Source organism: Dasypus novemcinctus, chromosome Y, assembly GCF_030445035.2.
Source record: "Dasypus novemcinctus isolate mDasNov1 chromosome Y, mDasNov1.1.hap2, whole genome shotgun sequence".
NCBI classification, from domain to species: domain Eukaryota; kingdom Metazoa; phylum Chordata; class Mammalia; order Cingulata; family Dasypodidae; genus Dasypus; species Dasypus novemcinctus.
The window spans coordinates 30,737,318-30,746,193 of NC_092216.1; positions in this window are offsets into that span (position 1 = coordinate 30,737,318).

Consider the following 8,876-nt stretch of genomic DNA (forward strand, 5'->3'; position numbering starts at 1 on the left):
ACAAGAAACCTCCCCTTCAAGAAATTCTAAAGGGAGTTCTGCAGGAAGAAAGGAAAAAACAAGAGAGGCAGAGTTGGAGGAGAGTGTAAGAGCAACAAAAAAGACAAAAATAGAAGGGGGAAAAATACAAACAAAATACGACAAACGCAAATCCAATCAAAATATGGCTAACACAAATAATTCCTTGAAAGTAATAACACTGAATGTCAATGGATTAAACTCACCTATCAAAAGATTCAGACTGGGACATTGGATAAGGAAATATGACCCATCTATATGCTGTCAACAAGAGACACATCTTAGACCCAGAGACTCATGTAGGTTGAAAGTGAAAGGCTGGAAAACAATCATACAAGCAAACAATAACCAAAAAAAGGCAGGAGTAGCTGTATTAATATCAGATAAAATAGACTTTAAATGCAAAACAATTGTGAAACACAAAGAAGGATACTACATTTTAGTGAAAGGGATAATCTATCAAGAAGATCAAACAATCATAAATATTTATGCTCCTAACAAGGGTGCCTCTAAATACGTGAGGCAAATGCTGGAAAAACTAAGTGAACAATAGATACGTCTACAATTATAGTGGGGGATTTTAATATGCAACTATCAACTCTGGACAGAACATCTCAAGAGAGAATCACCAAAGAAACAAAACATTTGAACAGTATATTAGAGGAGCTGGATCTAATAGACACATAAACATTACTACACCCAAACACAGCAGGATATACATTTTTCTCAAGCGCACATGGATCATTCTCCAAGATAGACCATATGCTAGGCCACAAAGAAAGGCTGAATGAATTCAAAAGATTGAAATCATGCAAAACAATATCTCTGACCACAGTGGATTGAAGCTGGAAATTTGCAAGGGACAGAGGCTCAGATTTCACACCACGATTTGGAAATTAAACAGCACACTCTTAGAAAAGCAGTGGGTCAAAGAGGAAATCTCAAAAGAAATCAATGACTACCTTGAAATAAATGATAATGATAACACAACATACCAAAATTTATGGAATGCAGGAAAAGCAGTACTGAGAGGGAAATTTATAGCCATAAATTCATATATCAAAAGAGAAGAAAGAGCAAAAATTGAAGAACTAACAGCACATTTGAAGGAATTAGAAAAACAACAACAAAGTAACCCAACAGGAAGAAGAAGGAAGGAAATAACAAAGATAAGAGCAGAACTAAATGAAATAGAACATAAGAAAGCAGTTGAAAAGATAAACAAGACCAAGAGCTGGTTTTTTGAGAAGATAACAAAATTGACAAACCTTTAGTGAGACTAATAAAGAAAAAAAGAGAGAAGATGCAAATACACAAAATAAGAAATGAGAAAGGCAATATCACCACTGACCACACAGAAATAAAGACTATCATAAGAAGATATTTGAAAAACTATATTCTAACAAAAATAACAATTTAGAGGAAATGGACAAATTCCTAGAAACACATAAGCAGCCCATATTGACGAAAGAAGAAATTGATGATCTTAACAAACCAATCACAAGCAAAGAGATAGAATCAGTCATTAAAAACCTCCCAACTAAGAAGAGCCCAGGGCCAGATGGCTTCACAGGTGAATTCTACAAAACATTCTGGAAAGAACTAACACCAATCCTGCTGAAACTATTCCACAAAATCAAAACAGAAGGAACATTGCCGAACTCCTTCTATGATGCCAACATTACCCTAGTACCAAAGCCAAACAAAGACACCACAAGAAAGGAAAATTACAGAACAATTTCTCTAATGAACCTAGATGCAAAAATACTTAACAAAATACTTGCTAATCATATTCAACAACACATTAAATGAATTATACACCATGACAAAGTGGCATTTATTGCAGGTATGCAAGGATGGTTCAACATAAGAAAATCAATTAATGTAATACACCATATAAACAGACTGAAGGGAAAAAATTGCATGATTATATCTATAGATGCAGAAAAAGCATTTGACAAAATACAGCACCCTTTCTTGATAAAAACACTCCAAAAGATTGGAATACAAGGGAAGTTTTTGAACATGATAAAGAGTATATATGAAAAACCTACAGCCAACATCATTTACAATGGAGAAATCCTAAAATCCTTCCCTCTAAACTGAGGAACAAGATAAGGATGTCCATTGTCTCCACTCCTATTTTACATTGTCTTAGAAGTACTTGCTCGAGCACTGAGGCAAGAACCAGATATAAAAGGCATTCAAATTGGAAAGGAAGAAGTCAAAATTTCATTATTTGCAGATGACATGATCCTATACATAGAAAACCCTGAGAGATCTACAACAAAGCTTCTAGAACTCATAAATGAGTTTAGTAAAGTCGCAGGTTATAAGATCAATGAGCAAAAATCAGTAGCATTTCTGTACACCAATAATGAGCAAGATCAGGAGGAAATCAAGAAACAAATACCATTCACAATAGTAAATAAAAAAATGAAATACTTAGGAATAAATTTAACTAAAGATGTAAAAACCTTATACACCGAGAACTATACAAGACTGTTCAAGGAAATCAAAGAAGAACTAAATAAATGGAAGAATATTCCTTGTTCATGGATAGGAAGACTGACTATTATTAAGATATCTATCCTACCAAAACTGATCTACACAGTCAATGCAATCCCAATAAAAATCAACACAGCCTTCTTTAAGGAAATAGAAATACTAACTATGAAATTTATTTGGAAAGGAAAGAGGCCCCGAATAGCCAAACACATGTTGAAAAAGAAAAATGAAATAGGAGGAATCACACTACCTGACTTCAAAACATACTACAAAGCTACAGTAGTAAAAACAGCATGGTATTGGCGTAAGGAGAGACACACAGACCAATGGAACTGAATTGAAAGTTCTGATATAGAACCTCACATATATAGCCATATAATATTCGATGAAGCCACCAAACCCTCTCAACTGGGAGAGTATGGCCTATTCAACAAATGGTGCCTGGAGAACTGGATAGCCATATGTAGAAGAATGAAAGAGGATTACCATCCCACACCTTATACAAAGATCAACTCAAGATGGATCAAAGACCTAAATATAAGAGCCAAAACCATAAAGACCTTGGAAAGCAGTGTAGGGAAACATCTACAGGACCTTGTAATAGGAAATGGCTTCATGAATATCACACTAAAAGCACAAGCAGCAAAAGAACTAATAGATAAATGGGACTTCCTCAAAATTAAAGCCTTGTGCACCTCAAAGGAGTTTGTCAAGAAAGTAAAAAGGGAACCCACACAATGGGAGAAAATATTTGGCAACCATATATCTGATAAGGAACTTATAACTTGTATATATAAAGAAGTCATATATCTTGAAAATAAAAAGATAAACAACCCATTTTTAAAATGGGAAAAAGATTTAAACAGACACTTCTCCAAAGAAGAAATACAAATGACTAAAAAGCACATGAAAAAATGCTCCAAATCTCTAGCTAGCAGGGAAATGCAAATCACAACTACAATGAGATACCATCTTACTTCCATAAGATTGGCAGCTATGAAAAAAAAAACATAAGAATACAAATGCTGGAGAGGATGTGAAGAAAGGGGAACACTCATCCACTGCTGGTGGGAATGCAGAAGGATCCAACCATTCTGGAGGACAGTTTGGCGGTTTCTCAAAAAACTAACCATGGATTTGCCATATGACCCAGCAATACCACTGCTGGGTATATACCCAGCAGAACTGAAAACAAAGACACAAACTGATATATGTACACAATGTTCATAGCAGCATTGTTCACTATCGCCAAAAGTTGGAATCAACCCAAATGCCCATCAACAGATGAGTGGATCAATAAAATGTGGTATATACATACAATGGAATACTACTCGGCTGTAAGAACAAATACACTACAAACACACGTGATAACATGGATGAATCTTGAGAACCTTATGTTGAGTGAAGCAACCCAGGCATTGAAGGACAAATACTACATGACCTCAATGATATGAAATAAGCAAGCTGCCTCAGAGAGCTAGAGACTGGAAGATAGGCTTACAGGAAATCAGGGGGTGGAGGAAGAATGTGAGTTGACATCTACAGGGGTGGAATTAATGATGAGCTGGCGGTAAGCATGAACAAAAGAAGAGATAAAATGGGGGCAAGGGATTACCGTTGGGTGGGGCTTTGCGGGTTTGAGAGGGGCTGGGGATGGGCGGATGGGTAATATTGCCCAAAAAGTGGGGGGAGGGAGGGGCAACATATGAACATAGGAGAATGTCAGGTGTTGGTTGAGAGTAAAATGCTGAGAAAATCGTATCAAGATATAATTAGGAGGGTTACCTGTTTAGGATGCTCGGAGGGGATGGTCTGATGCGGGACGGGTTCCTGGGGAATATCTGAATGCTCATTTTGCCAGGGTGGGTTGTACCATTGGGTAGAGACCCAAGTAGTGAGAGTGGGGTTGGACCCACATCCTGGGGAGGACTAATGCCATCAAATAGAGGGAACTGTATCTCTCGAGAGAAAGGGTGGCTCCCAGGACATTAGGGCACTTGAGCAAGTTAGACCCTGAACTGGACATGGCTCCTTGGGAAATGGAGGTTGTCTGTCACTGTGGGCCCCAAGGGAAGGGGAAAATGGATGTTAAATGTGTGGAACCAAGATAAATGTGGGGTAAGAGAGGAGTTTCATGAGAGTACACAAGGATGGATATAAAACATGTAATATTACACCATAAACATATAGGGGATGACAGACTAATAATGTAAACCATAATGTAAAACATAGGATAACTAAAAATTTAGAAAACTGTATATCCTAAAGTATGGACCACAATGTAAGCACAGATGTCACCTTGTTTGAAAGCTATTGTCTCAGAATCTATACATCAGTTTAAGTAAATATGACATGAATAAGTTATAAGAATATCGCTGTGGAAGGGAAAAGGTTTAATGGTATATGTGAGGGAGTACTGTATATTGTACATATGAATTACTGTGATCTAGGACTCTTGTGAAGAGAAGCTCAATAATTAGGAAAAATAAAAGAAAAAGATAGGATGTAGAATTTTTCCAAATCAACACTTATTCTATATCTAACCTTTATTTTATTTTATTTTTTTTAAAGATTTTTTATTTATTTTTCTCCCCTTACCCGCCCCCCCTGCAGTTGTCTGCTCTCTGTGTCCACTCACTGTGCGTTCCTCCGTGACCGCTCCCATCCCTATCAGCGGCACCGGGAATCTGCGTCTCCCCTTGTTGTGTCATCTTGCTGTGTTAGCTCTCTGTGTGTGCGGTGCCATTCCTGGGCAGGCTGCACGTTCCTTCATGCTGGGCGGCTCTCCCTTTGGGGTGCACTCCCTGCACATGGGGCTCCCCCACACGGGGGACACCCCTGCGCGGCGCGGCACGGCACTCCCTGCGCGCATCAGCACTGCGCGTGGGCCAGCTCCACATGGGTCAAGGAGGCCCGGGGTTTGAACCGCGGACCTCCATGTGGTAGGCAGACGCCCTGTCCATTGGGCCAAGTCCGTTTCCCTATATCTAACCTTTAAACCCATCGCTATATTCCATTTTACTAGTAAGGGATCCTGACATTATATTGGGCTTCTCTTTTCAGGAAGTTTTGGGTCACAGAGTGGTTCAACAATAGCAGTGGAGGAATACTGGTATAGGATACTATTGACAGGTGATATATGGCTGACAGTGAGCTATACAGTGCATATGTCCAGGGTGTATGGTAATGTTTGGATACACCCATAGTGGCAACAATTAAAAACTACAGCTGGGGGGGTACTGTGTTCCGGGCCGGGGGTGCTCTGTCATGGTCCCTAGGGGAGAAGTGGCAGTCCCCCAGGAGCAACGGTAAGGACCAGGAAGGAATGAGGGTCCAACAGTGAGACCATGAAACTAATGACTATGCTTGTGAGCCTATATGCCTGAAATAAGAACAAGGCCTACAGCAGCACTGTGCCTAGGAATTTCCTTCTGACAGCCTTCATGTTACTCAAATGTGGCCAGTGTCAAAGCCAAACTCAGCATGTAAATGCAATGTCTTCCCACCAGATTGGGACATGACACCCAGGGATGAGCCTCCCTGGCACTGAGGGATCACTACCAAGTATCAACTGATGATGCAACTAGAAAATGACCTTAAATTAAAGGTTCAATGCGGATCAGCAGAATATCCCTGTCTACATATAATAACATGACTTTAAAATGCTGTTTGACCTAAGGTAAAGGGGAAATGGAAAGGAGAAATGAGTTTATATGGCTATGAGTCTCTAAAAAAGAGTCTGGAGGTTGTCAGAAGGATTGCCCTTATGCACAACTGAGCAGAGTCTAAAAGACAGATAAAGTAGATACAACCCCAAGTATTGGTTCCTTTGAAGACTAAAGAGACCCATGGGTTCTATGGTCATGGCAGATGGGTTTCACTGCCATGTCAGATGGCCCTTCTTTGGAGCTGGTGTTTCTGCATGATGAAACTGGACTCAGATGGGATCTCTTTTCACAAGACTTTCATGCTACTTTATTGGAATTGTAGTTGGTGTTGGGGTTTAAGATATATTTAGGGGATTTGAATCTCTGGACTGACAATATGATAGCCAGGCCCTGAGCCTCAACAGACATCAGCTCCTACACTCTGATTTATTGGACTCACCACACTCAGCTAAGATGAAGTTGAAGAAGGACAACCACCACACCATGGAGCCTACAGTGCCTACAACTGAAAGCAGGAGGATTGCATCCAGTATCCACGTAGAATCTGAGCCTCCTCTTGACATGGAGGTACAACGGACACAACCAATCCAAGGTCCACATAGAAAAGGTGGCATTGAAGTGGAAAAGTGGCCATGGTGGCTGATGGGTACAGGAAATGGCAGGAAGAGATGAGATGTGGAGGTGTTTTTGGGACTTGGAGTTGCCCTGGATGGTGCTTCAGGGGCAATCACTGGACATTGCAAAGCCTCCCAGGCCCACTGGATGGAATGTGGGAGAGTATGGGCTATGATGTGGACCATTGACCATGAGGTGAAGAGATGCCCAGAGATGTACTTACCAAATGCAATGGATGTGTCATGATGATGGGAGTGAGTGTTGCGGGCGGGGGTAATGGTGTGGTGGGGGTGGTGGGGTTGAATGGGACCTCATATTTTTTTAATGTAATATTTTTACAAAATGAATAAAATTAAAAATAAAAATAAAACCTCTTTAAAAAAAAGATAATGTGAAGTACTCTTATCTATAGGGTAATCACCACAATTTACAATTATATATTTATGCTTGTTTTATCAGCTAGGAACTAATTATGTTTATTCTCTAGCTGTGCAGTCTTTTCTGTCTGCCCCCTTCAAATCTACTCTCCACATTGCCTTCTGATTTATATTTGGGTTCAATCAATAGGAGCACCAGCAAGTGATCAGAGAATATAAAAGAATGAGTGTATTTCCCCAGCATCTTAATTTACAAAAGGTATGGAGGAAAATTACATACTGATTGTATCTTGTCATGAAGTCACTTAATATATTTACTACTAAAAAATATTCATGTAAAGTTGATAGCAATACTCTTCCTATCACTCAAATTAAGTAACTCTCATAGGGCCCCCCCTTATTTTTAGGTAACATTATTTGCAGAAAATTTCCTTCTCATTAAAAAAAAAAAAAAAAAAAAAAAAAAAAAAAAAGCCAACAATGCATAATTAAGCAAAAAGATTTACTTCCCTACATCCTCAAAGTTAGCTTGCTTTCTCAGTATGGAAAATGGTAGTAAATGTGACAAAAACTGTATACACCAAAAAGGTATTTCTCTCTAAGCTTAACCAAATAAAACAAAATTTTTCATGTCTTTTTGGGAATAATCTAGTTTTTTTTCTGTCAAATAAAGTAGTCTTTTTCATTTTTTTCTTAAGACTCCTTGTAAAAGTACTTGACAGGGTCATTCCAAATGAAATAAATAAATAAAGCCTCCAAAACAGGAGGCTTTAACCCTGTTCATAACTGATAAACTACTGGATAATATTTGCAGTTTCAACTCAGGAGAAACTATTCTATTGAGAACCTACTATAAAACAAACAAAAATATTAACAATGACAACAAAATCACTGCCTACTGGTTTAGAAGATGACTATCACCTTTTACCAAGTACCCAACTCTCCAGGGAGTAGAACTCAGGGAATGAGAATCAATTTTAGACCCCATTCTACAGCATTTCAATTTCTGAACTACCAAAAAGAACTTAATTTCACCTATAGGGAGTTTCCAAAGAATGGAAAATAACAAAATGCATCTTCAGTGCAGGTGATGTAAAAGGTGTATATACAGATTCATCATAAAATAAAATTTTAGTTTAAAGCATGACCATCTAAGTATGGGATTTTTCTGATATTTCCTAATAGTTACACTTGGCTCTTTACTGTGTTAATATCATGCATACATACATGAAACTAGTAAAATATAATTTGCTGGTCAATAGACAACATAGTCCCACATTTATGTTCATTAAAAACTGACATAAATAAACAAAATCTATACCAAGAAAATTGCCCAAATCACTTATCACTGAAACGCTAATCTCGAGAGACATTATCATCTAGGAGGCCCTCTTTACCACGGCCACGTCCTCTTCCTCTCGCTCAGCCTCTTCCTCCTCCTGCAATAGCTACCCTTTTCCTGGATTTCCCTTTAGGTTCAACGTCCAAGAGTAGCGTATCCATAGGCACGCTGTCTGGCGGACTGAAATAACGAATAGTGTTTCCTCTAATACTACGTTTCCAGCGGCGCAGGTTCTGCTCTTCAGGGTCCTTTCCACAGCTTTAGGATGTGTATTCATGCTGACATCCACACCCGGGATAGCTCCATGGACCTGTGTTCCATTCTTCAACTCAGTGGTTACGGTTTCAC